Source organism: Symphalangus syndactylus, chromosome 16 (genome assembly GCF_028878055.3).
Source record: "Symphalangus syndactylus isolate Jambi chromosome 16, NHGRI_mSymSyn1-v2.1_pri, whole genome shotgun sequence".
NCBI lineage: Eukaryota > Metazoa > Chordata > Mammalia > Primates > Hylobatidae > Symphalangus > Symphalangus syndactylus.
The window spans coordinates 18,039,895-18,064,809 of NC_072438.2; the positions used below are offsets into that span (position 1 = coordinate 18,039,895).

General features: G+C 44.8%; 1 protein-coding gene across 2 annotated transcripts in view; it reads right to left on the reverse strand.

The window, feature by feature from the left end:
* SLC2A9 (solute carrier family 2 member 9) overlaps positions 1-20,942 on the reverse strand; it is a 254,664-nt gene extending 233,722 nt beyond the window's left edge. For both annotated transcript variants that reach the window (XM_063619386.1, XM_063619387.1), the window contains exons 1-2: positions 20,770-20,942; positions 16,512-16,644 (exon numbers count right to left, since the gene is read on the reverse strand). The gene's annotated coding sequence lies outside the window, so the exon portion shown is untranslated. The remainder of the gene's footprint in view (positions 1-16,511; positions 16,645-20,769) is intronic.
* Positions 20,943-24,915: the final 3,973 nt, after the last annotated feature.

A 24,915-nucleotide genomic window follows, 5' to 3' on the forward strand; every position in this document is an offset into this window, starting at 1 on the left:
AGGGAGAAAGGAAGGAATAACGGGAGTGGAGTGAGAAAAAAGAGAGAGTGATTACCAGATTATGAGACACTGTAATAATTACTGTAGCCATAGTCACTCATAATCAACTTCGTTTTCTGGATTAACACTTGTCAGATACCACACTAAGCACTTTATGTGTGTATTCCCCCTTAATCTTCACCAGAACCCTGTAAAGTTGATTTCAAATCCCTCAGTTTTCAAATCTCTCATTCCTGTTGTTCTGTAACAATCTCGGTAATTCTTGAAATCCTCTTTGAAGCAGATCCAGGTCTGTAAGCGTGACTCACCTGTCTCCTGGGGTTTCCCTTGCCTGTTCTAGTCTAAAGAGCAAATGGAGTACGTTTCATATATAGATGGGCTGTCAATGTAATCAGATGTAAATCCAGGAAATTGTCAAGGAAAGCAACAATTAAACTCCATCCAGCTGTTACTGTAAATATTTTCTAATGCCCATCTTGATAAGTGATTAATGGCTAACTATTGATGGCTAGTTCAGCTTATTACAAACATGCTCAGGTGTGCATCAGCATATTCTGGACTGGGAGTCCGAAGGCAGAAGCATGTCAGCAAAACCACTGCTGACTAATGGACTCAACTCAGCTTCACCTCGCTGGGGGTCAGATCCGTTCTTTTTAACATGAGGATGTGCCCAGCTCAGGGCCCACCTGCCTGGTCTGAGGGGAGGATCAAGTAAGTGACATGGAAGAGTGGTAAAGCAGGAACCAAGAAGTAGGCGGATTGAGTCCTACATCCAAATGAGCAGGACAAGAGGCTGGTGCTTGCTGCTTGGTCCATGCAGCAGGGAAGTCAGCTATGGGGAAATAGCTGATCACCATCACTCACAAAATGCTATGCTCATGGTCACTGCCATTGTTAAATTCTATCAGTGCCTCATTGCCCTCTTTCCCTAGCTCAAAGGGCTGCACACATACGAGCTCTTCGCACTCTGCAGCAGCCTGAGAGAAAGGAGGGCTGAGTGTCAGGGAGATGGGATGGAAACAGGTGACGGATCTGGGAGTGTTGCTGGGCAGCCCAGGGAAAGATCCAACCAGGCATGAAAAGCCTCCTTTGGACCTGTGCAGTGAAAGAGGTGAGCACATGGGAAGTGAAGGGCAGGGGGTTCCCTGGGAGGAGCACAGAAAGATGGGCACTGTGGGAAAGGGAGGTTGTGCCAGCTCAGGCACAAGCTTAGGCCCTGGGTGACAGCACTCTCTCAGGAACCTGGAAAAGCTCACTCCAATTCCTTGGCACTGATTCAGAGCAGTCGGGAAACCTTGTCATGGCTAATTCTGTTTCCCTGGTGTGCTGATGTTGACAAAGGGGTGGCCTGGAGCAGAAAGTTCACCCAATCCCTGGGAGACATCTATGTGAAATGTCTTTATCAACCAACCTCCAACATCTGACACCATCTGAGCCTGGAAAGATGACATTTCTGTGCCCAGGGTGATGTCAGCAGTGCTTAAGGAGATGCAAACACAGGGAGGTAGAGGCTGCCTGTGGGCGAAGGGATTGCTTTTCCAGGAAGTTCAAATCTTCCCTAAGTATCCAGCTAGTGCCCACACCCTTTCTTCACATGGTCAGCCAACCTCTTTCTTGACATCTTTTATAGGTCCAATAAGTTATTTTCAAAACAATTGTGTAATCCTCTTATTTTATTCCCTTAAGAAACCTTTGTCTTCCTTTACCTCCCTGAATATGCACATAATGTACTATGGCATGTGGATTCTCATTGCAAGGCTATAACCCCAAATAAACATATTTTTTTTTCAGAGCCTCTGTTATTTAGGTTGACAATAGTATACTATAATGACTAACTGGAATTGATGTGAGACATCTGGGTCCAAATCCCAGCCTGCCCCTCCCCAGCCATGCCATAGCAGGCAAGTCACTCCTCTGCAAAGTGGGGACAAGGGGTATTCACCTCGAGGTCATGTTGTTCAGATCAAAGGAGATGCTGTCCTTTGATTGCCTGCCACACAGCAAGTACTCAGTAATATTTGCTGCTGCTGCGATTGTTGGGAAATCTCTTTATCATTATTTTAATTTTTGTTTATTGATTTATTTTCAAATGTTTATGGAGCACCATGTGCCCAACATTGTCCTAGATATTAAAAAGGCCACAAAGAAGGGCAAAGCTATTATTTCTATCTGGTAATTCACAAGCTAGCCTAAAGGAGGAGTTGATGGAAGGGACCTACATTTAGGAAGCACCCACTAAATGCCAGACACATGTTGTGCACAGCCTCATTGAATCCTAGAGCAGCCCACCAAGGCTTTGTTATCTCTATTCAATGGCCTGGGATACTGAGGTTCAAGAGTTTATACCACTTGCCCAAAAGCACCACGTCTGTGGGTGAGAGTCGAGGTTTAAAGAGAGTCTTCTGCTCTTACCTTTCTCCTCCCCATCCCCCATTTATGCTGCTCTATGGGAGAGCCCCTCACTAGGAGGGGATGAGCTCATCAGAGTGAGCCTCAGAGCGTTGGTGTCAGAGATCTTTCTCTTTTTCCTTTGGGCAGTCCAGCGTCCAAGTTGACACCTCATTCTGGAGCATCCCCCATGTTGAGGGTCTTGTGTCCCCCTCACCTTCCAAAAATTTCCCCCCAGCAATGATCCCATTCCTCTTCTGCATCATCAATTTCTTTCTCTGTATTGGATCACCCCAGGCTACGTACAAAAATGTCCTAGTGTCACCCATATTTAAAAAAACAATCAACTAAAAGTTGTTGGCAAGGATGTGGAGAAATTGGAACCCTTGTATAGGATTCTCTTTACTAGTGGAAATGTGAGATGGTTTAGCTGCTGTGGGAAATAGTTTGTTCGTTTCTCTAAACATAAAATCACCACATGACCCAGCAATTCCACCACTATGTCGATGCCCAAGAGAACTGAAAGCAGCTGCTCAAAGAAAAACTTGTGCATGAATGTTCACAGCAACGATATTTCCAACTACCGAGAGGTGGAAACAGCCCAAGTGTCCTCCAGTGAATGAATGCATAAGCAAAATGTGGTCTATCCATATAGCGGTAAATTACTCAGCAATAAACAGAAGTGGAGCGCTGATACAGGCTACAACACGAATGCACCTTGAAAACATTCTGCCAAGTGAAAGAACCCAGACACAGGCCGGGCACGGTGGCTCATGCCTGTCATCCCAGCATGTTGGGAGGCCAAGGCGGGTGGATCACCTCAGGTTGGGAGTTCAAGACCAGCCTGTCCAACATGGTGAAACCTTGTCTCTACTAAAAATACAAAAATTAGCTGGGCGTGCTAGCAGTCACCTGTAATCCCAGCTACTCGGGAGGCTGAGGCAGGAGAATTGCTTGAACCCAGGAGGCAGAGGTTGCAGTGGGCTGAGATCTCACCACTGCACTCTAGCCTGGTCAACAGAGTGAAACTCTGTCTCAAAAAAAAAAAAACAAAAAAAAAGAACCTAGACACAAGAAGCCACATCTTTTATGATTTCATTTACATGAAATGTCCAGAATTGGCAAATCCGTGGAGACAGAAGGCAGATCAGTGGTGGCCCAGGACTGGGGGAAGGGGCAGTGGTTGCAGCAGCCTCACAGATAAGCAGCAGTTGCCCTTGGGAGTGATGGAAATGTTTTGGAACTGGATGGAAATGGTGGTTGTACAACACTGGAATGTACTAAATGCTGCTGAATTGTTTACTTTAAAATGGTTAATTTTACACTATGTGATTTTACCTCATTTTAGAAAAAAAAAAGTGTCTTTGATCCCGTTGCCTCCTGTTAACCACCCCATTTCCCTGCTCCCTGTTACAGCAAAACGATCCCAAAGAGAACTCGCTTCGCCAGCTTCCATTCTCCACTCAGCACCGCACCATTAAAATTGCTCTGAATGAGCTCATCAACAAGCCACATCTTGCCAGAGTCAACAGTCAATTTCCTACAACTTCCCGGCATCTTCAGTGAGGTTGACCTCTCCTCTTGGTGGTGCGGTGGTGCCATGGAGCTTCTATCACAGTGGTGGCAGCTTCTGTTGCAGTGGTGGCAGCCTGCTGAGTCTGGGGCACTGGGGCCGAGTGTCCTTTGGTAATGGGGGTAGAACAGCCTACCCAGGCTTTTTTTTTTATTGATACATATTAGATGTACACATTTGGGAGGTACATGTGACAAGTTGATACATTTGTATGATCAAAATCAGGGTAATTAGGACAGCCATCACCTTAAATCTTTATCTTTACACTAGAAGCATTCACATTCTCCTCTTGTAGGTATTTTGAAATGTACGGTTTATTAATAACTATAGTTATCCTGCTGATCTACGGAACACCAGGCTGTATTTCTTCCATTTGTTGTTTCCATGAATCCACCTCTCTTCCAGGCTGTTTTCTGCACACTTCCAGAGTCTGGATCTGCAGCCTCCCCATTGATTTGCTCACGAGACTCCCATTAAATTCCCTTTCTGCCTGGGCCCCTCCAGGAGGGTTTCTGCTGCTTTGACCAGGAACCGAGCTGCCACACCAGGCCACTCTGCCCTCAGCTCCCTCATCTGGTTGATCGGGGGTCCCACAGGACCAAGCAATTCCATGGTAGGTCGGTCCTGACATGGATTTGACAACTTGGGTAAAGAAATGACTGTGAGTAACGTGACTCCCTTTTTCATGAGAGAAGCCCGTAAATGTGAATGCAGCACTCGAGGTCCCCTCAGAATTTCAGTGGTTGAAAAGTGGAGTTGGATGTTCTAAGATTCAGACCCTCATCCTGGCTCCTCGTTTGGTTTTGAAGGAAGGAAGAACAAGGCCTTGACACCCACACTGGCTGAGGTTCCAACCCTGGGTCTGCCCCCAGCCAGCTGTGTGATCTCAGGCGACTGAGTTAACCTCTCTGAGCTCAGCTTCCCTACCTGCATCACGGGAAGGACAACATTATCCCTGCATAGAGACCAATAATAATCCATGGACATCATACACAGCACCTAGCAGAGACTTGCAAATTGTAGAGACTTTTAATATCCCTAAGTCACGGTGCCTTCTACGAAGGCGGGCAGTTAACATTCTGCAATCTGTCTAAACTGAACCTTCCTGCAAGATGCAGCCCAGGGAACACTCCTGCCAAAGGCACCCTGGCATTAGGTCGGAGGGTTGCCTCTGCCTCCTTCCTGTCCTAGGGAACCTGCTGGATGGGCTCAGAGAAGTGTTGCATCCCAAGCACTAATCACAGAGCTTCCCCCACAGCACACCCAGCACTCCCAGCACTGCAGCCTCTGTGCCCCTCAACGCCCTGGGGTGAAGCTTCAGCCCAATCCCTTCCAGCCTTCAAAGTCTGAAGCACTAATCACAGAGCTTCCCCCACATCACACCCAGTGCTCCCAGCACTGCGGTCTCTGTGCTTCTCACTGACCTGGGGTGAAGCTTCAGCTCAATCCCTTCCAGTCATCCAAGTCCGATTAACTGATGACATCCTCAAGAGGGCTGACATCTGCCCAGTCTCCTTTATTGGGCAGATCCACGGGGTGTCTCTGTTTTTCCTGGGTGTGGCCGCGACCTTTGTAACATGAGCGGCTCCTGAATGCCTTCCAGAGGACTAGGACGAGGTTGGCTGACAAGGACATAGATTTTCTAGGCTCAACTCTTGGAATTCTGATTTAATGGATCTGAGATGGGGCAGGGCTTCTGAATTTCACCAAGCACCAATCTGCCCTATCCCCGATGCACAGTCTCCAACCAAACCATTGGCTTCTCAGTGCCTCCCAGACTCTAGCCTTGGCTTGCCACCTTGATGATGGGATGCTTTAGGTAGCTTTAGCTATCCTTTTACTTGGGTATGTCCTAAGCCAGGGGTTCTTACCCTGGCTGTTCGTTAATGTATAAATGTACAATGTATAAAGTCTCAAAGCCAGGCTCCTCTTTGGACGAGAGGATTTATTTTTATTTTTATTTTTATTTTATTTTATTTTATTTTATTTTATTTTATTTTATTTTATTTTATTTTATTTTATTTTTGAGATGAAGTTTTGCTCTTGTTGCCCAGGCTAGAGTGCAATGGCACAATCTCATCTAACTGCAACCTCTGCCTCCCAGGTTCAAGCGATTCTCCTGCCTCAGCCTCCCGAGTATCTGGGTTTATAGGCACCCGCCACCATGCCTGGCTAATTTTTGTTTTTGTTTTTGTTTTTTTTAGTAGAGATGGGGTTTCGCCATGTTGGCCAGGATGGTCTCGAACTCCTGACCTCAGGTGATCTACCTGCTTCAGCCTCCCAAAGTGCTGGGATTACAGGTGTGAGCCACTGTGCCTGGCAGAGAGAATTTTTTTTTTAAAGCTCCTTGGGCAGTTGCAAGATGTGGTGCTGTTTAAAGTAATCACTATCTTAAGTAATGATATGAATGAAATCTAATGGTAAAATATATACATAAAAACACATGCATATATATGAATACCCAAAACATGTTCATGTCTATCAAAGGGAACAAAGTTTCCATTAGACAGGAGGATAAATTTTCTTAATCTATTGTACAGTATGATGCGCATAGTTAATAATAATGTATATTTCAAAATTGCTACAAGACTAGATTTTAAATGTTCTTACTACAGAAAACTGGTAAGTAAGTGAGGGGATGGGTTAGCTTGATGGAATCATTCTACGTTGTATCTGGATACCAAAAGATCACATTGTACCACATATATATATACAATTATTTGTCAGTCAAAAATAAATCAATCAATAAAATACTCTGTATGATACTGTAATGGTAAATAAAAGTAATTATGCCTTTGTCCAAACCCACAGAATGTACAATACCAAGAGTGAACCCTAATGTACAAAATGACCTTTGGGTAATTTGGATGTGTCAATATAGGTCCCTTTTACTTGTAAAAAATGCAGCATCCTAGGGGGATGTTGCTCAGGGTGGGGGTGGTAGGCCATTCAAGTGTGCAGATGTGGGGGGCATGTGGGAAATCTCTGTACCTTCCTCATAATTTTTCTATGAACCTATTGTAAAGCTCCTCTAAATACAAAAACAAAAACGTGTTCATCCACAACCAACCAAAAGTCATCCTGGCTTTCATGTTTTGAGAAACTCTAAACTAGATGCTAAAAGGCCTTTCCTATCTTTCTGGTCCAAATCTAGGAAATGACAGGATTCTTCTTATCGAGCCCTCTTATGTATTAGACCCCACCAGGCCGCTTTGCATGTGTGATGGCATGGCGCCCAACAGCAGCCCTCAGCAGAAGTCATGATCAGCCCCATTTCATAGACCTGGAAACTGGGGCTTAGGGGCTCCCAAAGCTGACTCTTCTAAAACTAAGAAGTTAGCTGCAGAGAACTCAATCCCAGCTGCATGCCTCTGCTTTCTATCATGTAAGGTGCAGAAAAGTGAGCGGCCCTGCCTTTCAGGGGGCTTAGATTGAGGAGCTGGGATTCCATTTTTGTTACTGGTTTGTAACATCAGCTAAGCAGAGGCCTTCCAAAGGACTGGCACCAGGGACCAAGAATGCTTGGAGGAGCACGTCACTCTGCAGACAGTCCAGATTTAGCACTGTCACTCATGCCATTCCCTCCCTCTGATTTCTTCCAACATGAGACACAAAAGGATAGAGTTTCACTCATATAAGAGAGGCCCAGCTTTAATAATCAGCACCATAACGATCAGAGTTTTCATTATTCAATTGTTTTCATGGCTAACAGGCTGGCCCATGACCTTTCATTCCCAGCAAAGCCTAATTGCATGAAAGCGCCACACAGTTTGAAAACAGGCTGCATTATTTACTGATCCAAGCTAATTAGCTTGCAATTCCCAGACCAGCTTTAGATCAATGAGATGCATTGTGTGTTCTCCCACGTGGGTAAGGAGGCCTCTCTGCTCCTGGGCAGCCCAAGACAGCTCTGTAGTCAGAAGATTAGTCTTTGACAGCTTCCAAAGCATCGTCTTAATGGGCACAGTAGGATGCTAGAGGGGATCCCCCAAATCTATTTTATTTTTAAACAGAAAAGAGTGAATGTTTCTGCTTATGAAATTCTGGAAAGTTAGTCCTAGCCAGGAAGGGGCCGGAGGACTCCTGTTGCAGAACTCCTGCCTTGCAGAAATCAGGAAACCGAGACTCAGAGTGAAGCGGCCGGTTAGCAGAGCTGGAGAAGGATGTCCCATGTCCTGAGACTGACCCCATTCTTGATCCTAAGCACTGTAAATACTGTGCCGATTAAGATTTAGCCACTGTCCCCTGGGAATGCACTGGGAACGAGGGTCACCAAGAGGTCACAGGCATAAAAAGAACATTCCTGCATATTGTTATTTGTGCTCTGACAGAGGCAAAACAGGGCACTGGAAAGGAGGCAGTGTGTTTGTTTTAACTTCACTCATTCATGCGTTCACTTATTCATTCGATGGTGTATATTGAGCACCCACCTTGTGTCAGGCCCACTCTATTCTAGGCATTATGGACCTAGAGCCAACAAGGTGGGAAAAGTCCCGCCTCCAGCTCCTCACACCAAGTGGGGCATCAGACTAATTAATCGCACACTTAAATTGACGTTCAGTTACCATTATAGCAAACTCTAGAAAGTGGTGTAAGGTGATGAGAGAGGCAATATCAGGAAATTCTGATGTGATGGGAGGAGTGGGAATTAACTGAACACGTGTAGATGTGGGATTGTGGGTTGGGTGGGGGTCCAGGCAGAAGGAGCAGCAAGGGTCAGGGCCGGAAAGAGCTTGTGTGTGAGGGTTTGAGAGACTGGTGTGGTGGGGTTGTCAAGGCCTGCCTTGTGATGAGGTTAGGGATGTGGGACCGCAGCCTAAGAGCCATGGGAAATCTAGATGGTTTTTATATTTGGGCAAGGGGGTTGGAGGATGATCAGGGGAGCTCTTTACAAAGATCTCTGTGGTAGATGCAGGCTGCTGGGCTGTCAGGGTTGGGGAGAATGGGGGGATGGTGACAAGGTGAAAGCAGAAACCAAATTTGGCCCACATAAAAGATGATGCTTATACCAAGTCAAGGCTACTAATAGTAAACTAATCCAAGGATCACAGAGACAAGCCCTGCCAAGTCCTTCATGCACACAGTCCTTGGCCATGGTTGACAGGAGACCTGTGTAGCTACTGTCATTACCCAGGCCGTGCAGCTCTCACACCCTGCTGGACAGGTGACGTTTATCCCCTTTCAAAACTCTCCAGGAAGTATCTTGTGGGAAGGTAGTGAACTTTGGCTTCAATGGCATGGTGAGGTTGCAGTTCTGATGACCTAACCATGACCATGGGCAAGTTATGTAACCAAGCTGAGTCACCAATTCTTCGTTCATACAGAAAAATTTGAGTCTCTCTTTGCAGGTCGAGTGCTGCAATTAAAAAGATGCATGTAAAGCCGGGCACTGCCGAGCTGTTCACTAAACCTTAGTCCTCCCCAAAACCCCACCTATGCGCAGGCTCCTCCCTCATCCCTTTCACGTGCTGAGGAGTCTCTGAGGGTCTAACTCAATTTCCTCCTTCTGTCCAGGGCTCCATGAAAATCAAATTTCTGCTCTTAATGGCTTATTATCACTCACTTGAGTGTGTTATGTGGAATTGTGTTACAGGAAAGAGCTAAGGTTGTTTGTCTTGCAACAGATGGGATAAGTAAGTTAGAGCTTCGGCATGTCACCCCCACTGTCTATCAGCCCGGCTGCTGCCCACCTTCCTGTCTCCACTGGAGGCTCATCTATCTACGCCCAGGCGGCTTCCTTCTGACTCAGATGGCTTCCCGGCAGCCGAAGCATGAATCTAGAACAACCTCTTCCCCCCGCTCTTCTTCTGTGAACACACTCACCCCTCAAAACTTAGCCTCAGTCTTGCCTTTTCCAAGAAATCTTCAATATCTACCCAGAAATCTTCTGGATGAGGAACGGTGTTTTATAAACACTGGACTAAGATATCCCAGCCTGGCTTCCTCTGAGCATCTGGCCCGCTTAAAATATGTATGTGGGACAAGCAGCTGTGTGGCCGAAGCCTTGCTCCATGTCTAAGGGGCAGACTTCCGTGTTAGTTACCCCAATACGGCCACTCTCTGCTTCAGTGAGCAAGCTCTCTGCACTCGCCCGCTTACCCACTCACTCAGCAACACCTGCAGCTGCCTGGCCGACCTGGGTGGGGCTGCGGACGCCAAGGTGGGAAACGGGTCTGGCTGTGCTTGTGGGCTGTCATCCTGGTGGTAGTGTCCAAAATCCAGGGCGAGAGCCGCCCAAACTGTTCCCTTAAAGAACCACATGAATCCCGTTTCCTTAAGCCCCAGGGCTAATGTCATCCCAAGCCCTTCCACCCTGCAGAGATTTCCGCCCTTTTCAAGGGCTTCCCCCGCTGGCCCCTTTTCTCCTACTCTGTCCCCAGGGATGTTTTTCTCTTACTGACTCTCTCCCCTCAGCAGCACCTCCAACACCCACCAATCTACCCTGATCTGAGCCCGTCCTGACATATACACCACAGAACGTCCCCTGCTGGATCGGCTTCCTACATCCATCCCCTTGGGGGAATCAAAAGAAGAAAAGTAACAAATCTGGAGAACTATTATTATTTTATGACTCAAAAGAAATAAGAAAAGTATGGAGTCAAACTGAAGCATACATTCAATACGCATTTTTCCAGGTTTTAATCATTTCATTAATTAAACCCCGTACATGAGTGCATGCACACAAGGAGCTGATGGACACAGAGACACACCCTCCAGCCCTCCTGCGACCCTGCACTTGTCAGCCAGGAATGTCCTGGCACACCTGCAGTTTCGGGGTCCCCCAGTGGAATCAGTTTCTGGCAAAGCCAAGGCCACAGCTGCGCGGTTTGCCTTGGGAGATGGTAAGAGGGACCATGGCCAGAGCTTTCACTTGGCATTTTGTGTGCCTTCATCCTTACAGCCCTTGTCTTCATACCAGGGCAGGTGGAGACTGTTGTGAGCAGTGCAGGACTCGGGGCCAGGCTCCCTGAGTTCCGATCCTGCCTCCTCCCCTTGTTCACTGTGGTGTGAGGCAAATCCCTTCCCCTCATGGGGCTTCTGTGTCCTCATCTGTAAACAGGTCTGCAGACAATGATGCCAGCCTCACAGGAGTATTATGAGGATTGAAACAATAGGTACACAGCTCCTAGAACAGCACCTGGCACTGGAAATGTTTGATCATCAGTTGGGGAATCAAGGCTCAGAGAGGTGAAGCTACTAGCCCAAAGTCACACAGCAAGGAAGAAGCAGGATGACACATGAGCCAAGCCCCCTCTGCCACACTAGCTCTGGAGGCCATTGGCTCTCAGGTGATGGGTTTTCTTTGTACCTGGACATGGGGGTCAGGAAAGCTCCAGTGTAGCTGCTGACCTTTGACCTGAAGGAATCTGGGATCTCTCAGATAGGGAGTCCACCATCAGTCTCAGCAAAAATACTACCAATCAACCAGTCCATCGCTGATGTCTGAAACGCTCTGGTGCAGGACATTTCACCCTCTCTGGTTTTATTGAGTTGGCCCCCTCCTGGTAGAACACTGCCAACCTGCAGGTTTCCAAGGGCCAAGTACTGGTAGTACTGAGAGTTGACCTGCTAAGCTGCATCCTAGGCACCCAGGCTGGGCTCGGGCTGCTGTGTCACTAAAATCCCTTGTCTTTGTACCATTGGGTACAAAGAACACTTCTCAACAGAAGCGGAGCGAAGTCCTCTTTCCCTCGATGACACCCTTGGCCTGGTGCCAGGCCTTCTGTTCACTCTCAGATCAGGGATGCTCCAGCCTCTTGGGGGACGTAAGACGTTCAGGAGCTCATCCTGGGCCGCCCACAGGCATCCCAGCTCCTCTCAATGCTGGTTGCTTGGCACTGAGCCATAATTGAACCATTCCAGACTTCACCTTCTGCATCTTGAAGGTGGAATAAGGGCAATGATCCCCACCTCATGGGCTGGCTGGAGGGATACCTGCATGGATCCTGGGTGTGATGGTTAATTTCAGGTGCCTGAATTAAAGAATCCCTAGAGAGCTGGTCAAGCCTCACTTTGAGGTGTGTCTGTGAGGGTGTTTCTGGAGGAGACTGGTGTGGGAGTCTGTGGACTGAAGGGGACAGATCTGCCCTCCGGGGGGGCAGGCACCATCCAATTGACTGGTGGTCTAGATCAAACAAAATGGGCAGAAAAAAAAAGGCAGGTTTTTTTGTTTGTTTGTTTTGTCTTGTTTTGTTTCTCTCCCTGTCTCTCTCCTGGAGCTGGGATACTCTTCTTCTCCTGCTCTTGAACATCAGAACTCCAAGCTCCCTGACCTTTGGACTTCAGGACTCGCACCAGCGCCCCATCCACTGCTCTGGTTCTCAGGCCTTTGGCGTCAGACTGAGAATTACCATTGGCTTTCCTGGTGCTAAGGCTTCTGGATTTGGACTGAGAAGTGCTGCCAGCATCCCAGGGTCTCCAGCTTGCAAATGGCCTGTCATGGGACTTCTCAGCCCCCATAATCACGTGAGCCAATTCCCATAATAAATCCCATCCATCCATCCATCCATCTAGCTAGTTAGCTGTCCATGCCCTGTGTATATAGATAGATTATAACACATATTCTGTCTCCCTGGAGAACTCTGACTAAACTACACTTGAGAAGGCCCAGTTCCACCCCTTTGGGCTTGGGTTCCATCACTTGCAAATTGTGTGACCTCATACACATTTCCTTAAACCTGAGCCTCGGTTTCCTCATTTGTGAAATTGACCAAAAAAAAAAGGATAACTAAGTCCCAGACTTTGGGTCAAGATGAAAAGAGATAGTGTACGAAATGTCTGATCACAGTGCTGAAAGCGCATATCACAGAGTAAAATTCAACCAATCCATAAGGCCATCGCTCTTCCATAACATTGTGGCTGCGCTGCTATTGGGTGTTTACGCTACACACACAATTCCATGTGGTGGTTTCAATATTCTCTCTACCCTTTGTTGTCCTGCTTTTTCCAGTTTCCATTCCAGTGTATTTTTCCTCAACATTAGCATCATTTTACGTGGCTGTTTAACATTCCATCTTTTACTTGGCCACATTTCATTTAACCAGTTGGTCATTTGGGTTGTCTCCCTTATTCCAATACTACACAGAGCTCTGTAGTGAGCACGTATGGGTAAATCATTCCTCCATCATCCGGATTCTATCCTTAACATAGATTTCAAGAAATGGAATTATTGTATCAAAAGGCAATGCACAGAAACAACAGGCAGTGCATGCTTTTAAATCTCTTGATGAGTATTGATCTTTCATGTTCCAAAAAGGAGTCTAGTCTGGGATGTCCACTCTGGTAAGTATGAGGAGGCTGTGTGGCCCACCGCTCCTCCTTGGGCTTGCTAAGGAGCAACCGGGGCCTCTAGACTTAATTCTTCTCATTCTCAAATCCTGCTGCACAATCTTGTTTAGAAATACTGCCTGTCTTTGAGTCATTCACTCATTTATTTAGTCATTCAATGCTTAATTCCCAATCCTCAACTTACTCAGCCGTCTTTCTTTTTAACAGCCTTGTTGAAGTTGGATTTATGTACCATAAAATGCACTCATTTTAAGAGTACAATTTAATGGTTTTTAGTACCCTCACAGCAGTATGCAACCATGATGACAATCTAATTTTGGAGCGTTGTCATCATCTCGTAATGAGACCTCAGCCCCTGGCCACCACTGAACTGTGTTCTGCCTCTCTAGATCGTGGACTTGCCTTTTCTGAACATTTCATAAAAATGGGATCATACGGTATATGACCTTTTGTATCTGGCTTCTCTCACTTAGTGTCATGTTTTTGATGTTCATCCTGTCACATTAGCCTTCTTCTGGGCAACCCTTTTTTCTCCTGGCATCCTCGACACAGTGCTCTTTCCACGTTCTCTACTTCCTCAGCTGCTCCTCCCAGAGAGGAGACTGGGGTGAAGTGACTGAGGCAGTTGCCTGGGAATCAGAATTAAAGGGAATACTGAAAACTCAGTCATCAAGGTAAATAATAATGCAATAGTTTAAAAAAATAAAATGAATGAAAAAAACTAACTTTATCACAAACAAAATGTCAACATTTTAAATAAAGGCAGGGGCTGGGCACAGTGGCTCACACCTGTAATCCCAGCACTATGGAAGGCCAAGGTGGGCAGATCACTTGAGGTCAGGAGCTCAAGACCAGCCTGAGCAACATGGTGAAACCCTGTCTCTACTAAAAACACAAAAAAATTAGCCAGGTGGGTAGCGCATGCCTGTCATCTCAGCTACTCGGCAGGCTGAGGCACGAGAATTGCTTGAACCCGGGATGCGAAGGTTGCAGTGAGCCGAGACGGCACCACTGCACTCCAGCCTGGGTGACAGAATGAGACTCTGTCTCAAAAATAAATAAATAAATAAATAAATAAATAAATAAATAAATAAATAAACAAAGGCAGTACTCACGGTAGCTGTGATAAGGAGGAGGTGAGTGAGGTGAGTCTGGCAGGAAGAGCGTTGGCCTTGAGACAAGGTGTCCCCATCACACTATCTGGACGATGGTCCTCAGCACTCTGGGCCTCTTTCTTGCTTTAATTTTTCTCCCTAAGACTTTCCACATTTGTGAGTCCCTTACACAGTATGTGTATATTTGTGGAGTGTGTGTGAGGGGTGATGCCTTTAAAAAAATTAGTCCAGGCCAGGCACAGTGGCTCACGCCTGTAATCCCAGTGCTTTGAAAGGCTGAGGCGGGTGGATCACTTGAGGTCAAGGAGTTCAAAACCAGCCTAGCCAACATGGTGAAACCTGGTCTCCACTAAAAATACAAAAATTAGCCGGGTATGGTGGCAGGCACCTGTAATCCAAGCTACTAGGGAGGCTGAGGCAGGGGAATTGCTTAAACTCAGGAGGTGGAAGTTGCAGTTAACCGAGATTGCACCACTGCACTCCAGCCTGGGTGACAGAGTAAGACTGTCTCAAAAAAAAAATAAATAAATAAAATAAAATAAAAATAAAATTAGTTCAGACAAGTGGGTACAGCCAGGCCACAGGGGACAAAGTGTTCCTCTATCACTTGGATTCTTCCCTTAAAATAGATTCCAATCAGTGGAACTACTGCATCAAATTCAAGGCACAAGAACTAAATGCAATGGATGTTTTAAAGTCGCTTGATGGATCTTGATGTTTTACACCAAGGTTTTACGCAATAATGTGGAGCATGTCTGCTTCACATCCCAGGAGAGCCTTGGACGGCAAGCTAAGGATCCTAAACTTGATTCTTAGGCGTGGAGGGCTTTTAGGCAAAGAGCAGCAAGGTCCCTCAGTCACTGTCAAACACTCATTCACACCAAACAGAGATGGCAGCACACTAGAGCAGGGTCAACATTTTTCTTAAAGGGCTAGGTGGCTAAATAGTCTCAGCTAAGCTAGCCATGGAATTTTTGTTGCTCTCACAACTCTGCCATTCTAGTGTAGAAGCAGCCATAGACAATGGTTAAACAGATGTGCATGATTGTGTTCCAGTAAAGCTTTATTTTAAAAAGCAAGGAGCTGGCCCAGTTGGCATGTGAGTCAAAGTTTGCTACCCTGCTCTAGAGTGTTCATGTCAGCTCAATGAATCTCCGACTTCATTCTTGTTGCAGAAATGGGCCTGGAATGTCCCTTAACAGTTTTCAGTAGAACTGCCTTACTCAGAACTTTTCTCTGACAGTGTAAGTGCCGCACACACTTAACAGTGCCCAGTGGAGCACCCTCATGCACATGCAGTGTGAGCCTTTTGGAAGCTGGTGGAGGGCCAGTGCATGGAGGAGGGAATGAATGAATGTCCATCTGTGCTCAACAGCAGATGGTGCAAGGTGGGATGTGAAGGGCCAGAGGAAACTGGAAGGTATGCAAAAGCCACTTCCTACAAAACCTGCAGTTTCCCATGAAGTGAACACTTCTTTTCCCCCTCCTCCTCGTCCTCCTCTATTCTCTATCTTCATGAACAATAACATCAAACATCTCCCTCCCGCTTATGCTAGGTGATGCCTAAATAACTTGCCTCATCCTCCTCGCTGCCTTCCTTCTCCTGGATCCCCACATTCAGGGGGTTCTATCTCTGAAGATGGCTCTAACTTGGTCCCCTCCATCCTTACTGTCATCCTCCTGGTCCAAGCCCTTGTCTTCTCCAGCAGGCTGGACATCAGCCTGCTGACTGGTCTCACCATGGCCAATCTCCACCCTGCAGTCCAATTCTCTACAGCATCCCTGGAGTCATCTTTCTCAAAAGCAAGCAGTATCATTGCTTCTCTGCTCCAAACCCTTAGATGGCTTTTAGTTGCTCAGTTCTAGATTAAGCCTTGACTTAAAGAAAGAAAGAAGAAAGGAAGGGAGGAGAGAATAGCAAGCATCTGCGATGAGCACCAGTTCCCGGGCAGCACTGTGCCAATGACATCTCCTCTGCACCCACCTGCCCCTGGCACATGACCTGCAGACACCACCGGCTTCCAGCATAGAGAGCTCCACTTTGCTCACACATCTTGCCCTGCTCCCGTCGCTGCCTTGGCATTCAACATTCCCCCAACCAGGAGCACCCTTTGCCTGTTTTCTTGGCCTGACCAATTCCTACTCACATTTTAGGGTTTTCCTCCAGTTCGAATCTTCCTCTGCATCCTTCAGGAGGAGTTTTCATACCCCTCTGGAGTCCAGAATGTTTAATTCCAGTGCCTGGTGCCAGTCCTAGAGCCAATACTCAGCCAACAGGAACTGAGTGAATAAATGACAGTCAGCTTCTGTTTATGAGAACTGATGTTGACCAAGTTGAATTGTAATTGTTTGAGTAACTCTTCAAAATTAATCATCGGGTAATGCCAAGCAAAGAAACAGAAAGGGAGATCACACTGCATTATGCCATTAAGTAACCCTCTTTCCAGGTGACTGCTCACATCTCCAGGGAGAAAACTGACTTTTGATTACCTGTTGGTGTAAGTGCTTTCTACGTGTTGTCTTGTCTACTCCTGTGATACAGAAGCTCTACCATTCCCATTTTATACATTCAGAGAGGTCAAATAACTTGCCTGAGATCACACAGCCAGGACCTGGAACTGAAGTTCGGCAGCCCCCATGCCCTTGATATTTCCCCATGCTTAGCTATCCACCAGACACAAGAGAAACTGCTGTGCAGTTGCTCTGTGCTCTCTGCATCAACCCAGTAGCAACTGCAGAGCCATACTCCTTTTCTGAAGCTTAGGGAATTTTATCTGTGATAGCTGGGAAGTAGCTCTGGGGAACATTGGAGGGTCAGCTTCCTGATCATTTAGAGATTCGAATGTCCAAAAAATCCAGAGAAAAAGAACATAATCTCTAGTATTAGAAGCCTGGAGATTATTAGTTCCACTGTGTTGGTGAACAGCCTTCTAGAGGCTTTTTTAAGCAATAGGCTTCTTGCCTGACATACAGTATCTGACGGCTGCTGGCCTAGCCACAGACAAATCTCAGCTCAAAATCTTCCTTCCCACAGTGAAGTCGATTTCAGTCATTACCCCTTTGTGGCTTGAGTGGGAGGTAGTGGAAGTTCCCACTGCAAACAGCACTCAGGGAGCATCACCTTAACTTCATGGCATCTGGGATGCAGGTTTCAAGCCAGGCTCTTTTCTCTGTGTGCTGAAGAATGAAGTACTGCCAATCACTTCTCCCTTTGGGGGTGTCGGCCCCTGGAGCCGCTGCTCCTTACCATAGCTATTGGTGGTTGGCTTTCCTATGCCAAGGCAAAAAACAACAAACCCCATGTTTCTGGCCCTGGTTTTTGGTGAAACAAGTGCTGGGTCTTCTCATTACAACCAAAAACCAGACCAATCATTCCAAACACAGGAATTGGTCTTTCCTTCACTTGGTTCCCAAGAAGGCCAAAATTGAAAAAGAGGAAAATGCAATGAGACTTGGTTTTTCAGGCAGAATGGGGAATGGGGCAAGGCAGGCCAGAAGGCCACAGAATTTGTAGATGACTGAACAATTTGAGTAAAAGCTATTAGCGGCATGCCATTTTCTTCTTGCCAAGAACAGTCTTCCCTTCATAAATATCTGCAGGGGCATGACTGAAGTAAACAGGTGGTTTGTAATAATTGTATCTCTTTTACTCCTTGGTGCAGCCAAAGTGCTTGATAAATAAATGAGTGACTATAAGCCACACACTTAAGAAGTTAGAAAGAAAATAAGAAAAATGTTCACAGTATTTTCTAGGAATGTGTTTGGTTTTGATTCCATATAAATTTTCATGGTTTTTTCTAATTGTTTTTCTAATCACGGAAATATTATTTTGAAGTGAAAATTAAACTTTATTTTAAAATAGGGTGCTTACAATGATTTGTAGCATTCAAATTGCCTTTAATTCTATTCAAAGTAGCTTACACTCTATTTCATTCAACAATCCTTTTGAAACCATTATGATAATTATATTTGGCATAAAATGTTCATATATGCCTGTTAATACATGACTTTAAAGACTTAAAAATACCAAAAAATGGATAACTTAGAAGAAATTAATAAATTCATAGAAACACATAGCCAACTAAGATTAAGTCATAATGAAACAGGAAATCTGAGCAGATCTATAACTAGTGAGGAGATTGAAGCTGTAATCAAACAGCTCCCAATAAAGAAAAGCCCAGGACTAGATGGATTCACTAGAGAATTCTACCAAACATTTAAAGAACTAACACCAGTTCTTCTCAAACTCTTCCAAAGAATAGAAGAGGAGAGACACTCTCAAACTTATTCCGTGAGGCCAGAATTACCTTGATACCAAAACCAGACACAGACACAGCAAGAAAAAAAACACTACAGATAATACCCCTGATTAATATTGATGCAAAAATCCTGAACAAAATACTACCAAACCAAATTCAACAGCATGTTAAAGGGATCATATACCATTACCAGGTGGGATTTATGCCTAGAATTCAAGGATGGTTCAACATAGAAAATCAATCAATGTAACAAAATGGAGGACTAAAACCACCTGATCATCTCAATGGATGTGGAAAAAATATTTGACAACATTCAACCCCCTTTCATGATAAAAAAAAAAACCACTGAACAAACTAAGAATAGAAAGAAACTACCACAACATAGTAAAAGTAATACATGAAAAACCCACAACAGACATCATACCCAATGGAGAAACACTGAAAGCTTTTCCTCTAAGATCAGGAACCAGGCAAGGATGCCCATTCTCACCATTATTATTTGACATAATACTGGAAGTTCCAGCCAGAACAATCAGAAAAGAAAAAGAAATTATTAAAGACATACAAACTAGAAAAGAAGACTTAAAATTATTTCTATTTGCAAATGACACAGTCTCATATGTGGAAAACCCTAAAGATCCTACCAAAAAACTACTAGAACAAATAAACACATTTAGCAAAATTTCAGGGTACAAAATCAACACACAAAAATCAATTGTGTTCCTACACACTATCCATGACCAATTGAAAAAGGAAATTTTTAAGAAAACAAGTTCGTTTACTATAGTATCAAAAAGTATAAAATACTTGGGAATAAAGTTAACCACCAAGGTAAAAGACTTGTACATGGAAAACTACCAAACATTGGTGAAAGAAATCAAAGAGGATACAAATAAATGGAAAAACATCCCATTCTCTTTGATTGGAAGGCTTAATATTGTTAAAATGTCCATATTACCCAAAGCAATCTACACATTCAATGCAATCCCTGTCAAAATCCCAACTGCATTTGTTGCAGAAATTGGAAAAAATACTAAAATATATATGGAATTACAAGGGACCCCAAATAGCCAAACTGATCTTTAAAAAGAACAAAGCTGGAGGCCTCACACTCCCTGATGTCAAAACATACTACAAAGCAACAGTAGTGGTACTGGCATAGAGATCAATATATAGATCAATGGCAGGAACAGACAGCCAAGAGATGAACCCCTGTATTTATGGCCAAATAATCTACAAGAGTTCAAAGACTACAGAGTGAAAAAAGGATAGTTTGTTTAAAAAATGGTGTTGGAAAACCTGGATATCCACCTGCAAAAGAATGGAGTTGGACTTTTCCTTTGCAGCAGATATGAAAATCAACTCAAAATGAATCAAAGACCCAAATGTAAGGCCTAAAACTATTACACTCCTAGAAGAAAACATAGGAGAAAAGCTTCAGGACATTGGATTTGGCAATGATTTCTTATATATGACACCCAAAGCACAGGAAACAGAAACAAAAATTGGCAAATAAGACCACACCAAACTCAAAAACGTTTGTGCATCAAAAGAAACAATCAACAGAGTGGAAAGGCAACCTATGGGAGGAAATAATTGCAAATTATATATCTGATAAGGGATTGCTATGCAGAATATATAAGAAATTTCTACTACTCAACAACAGCAACAACAAACAAATAAGACAATTTTTAAATGGGCAAAGGACTTAGACATTTCTCCAAAGAAGATATGAGTGGCCAATAAGCATATGAAAAAATGGTCAATATCACTAATCATTAGGGAAATGCAAATCAAAACCATAATGTGTTGTCACCTCATCCATCAAGATGGCCACTATCAAAAGAATGGAAAATAACAAGTGTCAGCAAGGATGTGAAGAAGTTGGAACCCTTGTGCACTGTTAGTGGAAACACAAGACAGAAAAAAATATACAGAAGTTTCTCCTAAAATTGAAAATTGAGTTACAATATGATCCAGCAATCCCACTTCTGGGTTTATATCTAGATGAATTCAAAGCAGAATATCAGAAAGATATTGGTACATACATGTTCAGTACAGCATTATTCACAATAGCCAACAGGTGGAAGCAACCTAGATTCCCATCAACAGATGAATGGATAAAGAAAATATAGTATATACATACCATAGACTATTATGCAGCCTTAAAAAGAAGAAAATCCTGTCACATGCTACAACATGGAACAATTTCAAAGACATTATGCTAAACACAAGAAGCCAGCTGCAGAAGAATAGATACCGTAGGAATCTATTTTAACTCTGTAGTATCTAACATAGTCAAAATTATAGAAACAGAAAGCAGAAGGGTGGTTAACAACGACCAGAGGGAAGGGAGAAGGGGAAGTAGCGTCTAGTGGATATAGTTTCATGGTTGCAAGATGAAAACGTTATAAAGATCTGTTGCACAATAATGTGAATATACTCAACACTACTGAACTGTACACATAAAGGTGGTTAAGAAAGTTTATTTTATTTTTTATTTTATTTATTTATTTTGTATTTATTTATTTATTTTTTTGAGATGGAGTCTCGCTCTGTTGCCCAGGCTGGAGTGCAGTGGCGTGATCACAGCTCACTGCAGACTCCGCCTCCTGGGTTCTAGCGATTCTCTCCCCTCAGCCTCCTGAGTAGCTGGGACTACAGGTACGTGCCACCATGCCTGTCTAATTTTTTGTGTTTTTAGTAGAGATAGGGTTTCACCATGTTGACCAGGCTTGTCTTGAACTCCTGACCTCAGGTGATCTGCCGGCCTTGGCCTCCCAAAGTGCTGGGATTACAGGCGTGAGCCACGGCACCCGGCCAGAAGGTTAATTTTAATTTTGTGTATTTTTACCATAAAAAAGGGCAAAAAAAGTAAACACACCTTTTTATGAGATAGTCATATAAAAAGACTAAATCTCTGGGTTGGAATATCACAAAGTCCAAGTGAGGAGGTTTGAATGAATAAAGCTCACTGTCAATGCTGTGACATGTTTCCACATCTCAGTAATAATTAACACATTCCATGTTGCTGACTCCTAGAATGGTATTTCATTTATGGCTCAGAAGACCATTGAGTTTGTGGTTTCTGTAATCATTTGTCTTTGGAACTATTTCAAATGGAGAAATGCCAATAGGTCAGAATCTTCTAGTTCAAAGTGTCCCTACCTTGAGCCTGACTAATCATCTCCATCTGAATGACTATTCATTCCAAGACAAGCAAGAGACTGTTACTAGTGACCTAAGTAGTATAGGAAACAATAATTTGCTGTACTTTTTTCCTTTCAAAAATATCTTACCATTCATCATCTCATTTAATTTTCACAGCAACATGGTATATTAGTCTGTTTTCACACTGCTGTAAAGAACTGCCTGAGATTGGGTAATTTATAAAGAAAAGAAGTTTAACTGACTCACAGTTCAGCATGGCTGAGGAGGCCTCAGGAAATTTACTTTTTTTTTCTTTTTCTTTTTTTTTTTTTTTTTTGAGGCAGAGTCTCGCTATCTCACCCAGGCTGGGGTGCAGTGGTGCAATCTCAGCTCACTGCAACCTCCGCCTCCTGGGTTCAAGTGATTCTCCTCCCTTAGCCTCCTGAGTAGCTAGGACTACAGGCGAGCACCACCACGGTCAGCTAATTTTTGTATTTTTAGTAGAGACGGGGTTTCACCATGTTAGCCAGGCTGATTTCAAACTCTTGACCTCAGGTGATCCACCCGCCTCGGCTGCCCAAAGTGCTGGGATTACAGGTGTGAGCCACCGAGCCTGGCCAAAATTTACTTTCATAGAGGAAGGCAAAGGGGAAGCAAGGCACATTTTATGTGGCGGCAGGAGAGAGGGCGGAAGTGCCACACACTTTCGAACCATCAGATCTCATGAGAACTCACTCACTATCACAAGAACAGCATAGGAGAACTGCCCCCATGATCCAATCACCTCTCACCAGGCCCCTCCCACAATGTGCGGGGATTATAATTCAAGATGAGATTTAGGTGGGGAAACAGAGCCAAATCATATCACATGGTAAGCCATGACGTTTAGAGTGTATGCCTGTTATGGGTTGAACTGTGTCTCCTTGAAAGGATATGTTAAAGTCCTAGCCTCCAGGACCTATGTATGTGCCCTTATTTGGAAATAGACTGTTTACAGAGGTAATCAAGTTAAGATGAAGTCACTGGGGTGGGCCCTAATCCAGTATGACTGGTATCCTTATAAAAAGGAGACTGTGACACACAAGGAGCTCTCCTTGTGTCGTCCACATGATGACAGAGGAAGAGACTGGAGTGATGCAGCTGCCAGCCACAGGATGCCAAGGGCCCATGGGCACCACCAGAAGCTGCTAGAGGGGAGGAAGGATTTCACCCAGAGGCTGCACGACCCTGCCAACACCTTGATTTTTGGACTTCTGGCCTCCAGCACTGTGGGATAATACATTTCTGCTATTTGAAGCCACCTGGTTTGTGAGACTTTATTACAGCAACCCTAGTGACCTCATCCAATACTGCTTCTGTTTGCTCCATCTGTGACTGTGATGAGCCACTGACACTTTAGCTTCTCCCAAGTTCACCAGCCCTCTCTGTTCTCCTCTTTTAAGCCAGATCCCAGATTTTATCTTAATATCCACCCTTACTCTAATCTCTTCTGCCTCCCTTCTTTCTTCACAGTTTTATGGCAGCATTCCAAGCTGAAATGGCTCCAACTCTCCACTTTCTCTTCTGCCTTGTGGACAGGCCAGCCTGGAAGATGGATTCTGTGATGGTTTAATTGTATGCGTCAATGTGCTTGGACTACAAGGTGCCCAGACATTTGGTCAAACACTACTCTCGGCATTTCTGTGAAGGTCTTTTTGGATGAAATTAGCATTTGAAGTAGCTGACTGAGTAAAGCAGGCTGCCCTTCCCATGTGGGTGGGCCTTGTCCAATCAGCTGAAGGCCTGACTGGAAGAAAAGGGCTGACCCTCTCCCAGGTGAGGGGATGCCTCCTGCCTGACTGCTTTTGAGCTGGATCATTGGTCTTTTTCTTGCCTTTGGATTTGAACAAAAATGTTAGCCCTTCCTGGTTCTTGCACCTACTGGTCTTCAGATGAGAACTACACCATTGGCTCTCTTAGGTCTCAGGCCTTCAGATGCAGACTAGAACTACACTGTCAGCTCTCCTGGGTCTTCAGCTTGCCAACTGCAGACCTTGGGACTTATCAGCCCACCATCATTTCATGAGCCAATTTCTTACAGTAAATTTATGTATCTCTCTCTATCTTTTTATTGGTTCTGTTTCTCTAGAGAACGCTGGCTAATGCAGATTCCATCACAACACATGTTGCCATGCTCAGATGGGTGGCATGCTATCCAAAATCTCATTCTCTAAAAAGTGTTTCTTGAGCCTCCTTTGTTTTCTGTAATTCTCTAACCTCCCCATCTATCCCTTGTCCTCAGCAGATGACTGGCGAATTCTACTGATATTCCACCTGCAGCCCCTCTGTTAGTCCATACCCCAGTGCCTTCCTGCTAGAAATGGTGCTGATAGAATCTCACAGCTGCTCCCTTTTCCGCAGAACAGCCCCCAGCCAACAGGAAGCCTTACCTGGCAGGCCACCAACCTCAGGCTTGGCCAATGACTTCCTGATACAAGGGCGTAAATGGCAGGTTCCCTTGCCTCAAGGTAGAACATGAAGTAGAGACAGTAGCGACTCCCTTATTTAATACCCCTAAAGACCCTGTGGCCACTTACTCAAGTAATCACGCACTAGGGGAAAGTAACAGATGTTTCCAGTGCTGTTGGATACAGGGTCTGGGTTAATGCTGGTATCCAGGAATCCAAAACATCACCCAGGCTCCCCTGTTATCATTGGCCATATGGGAGTCAGGTAGCAAATACAGCTCTGGCCCAGGTGTGTCTCATGGTAGTGCACTGAGTCCACAAACCCACCCCATGCTCATTTCCCTGGGCCCTAAATGTTTGTAGGAAGGACACTCTTAGCCATCGGGAGGACCCTCACTCTGCCCCTGACCTGCAGTGTAAAAGTTATTATAGTAGAAAAGACCAACTGGAGCCCTAGAATTTCAACTTCCTGCCAAGATAGGAAATGATCTTCTCTTCTCTTACGTGGCTAAGAGAAGGAGGAACGATATTGCATCCCAGGAAAATGGCAAGGGCTAGTGCCATCCTTACAGTCTGGAAGCATCCAGGAACAGTGGTGCCTCTCAAATGCTATTTGATTCACTAGCCTGATCCTATGACAATTACATGGATCATAGCAGAAGACCCTGGAAATTTAGAAACATAGCCAAGTGGTA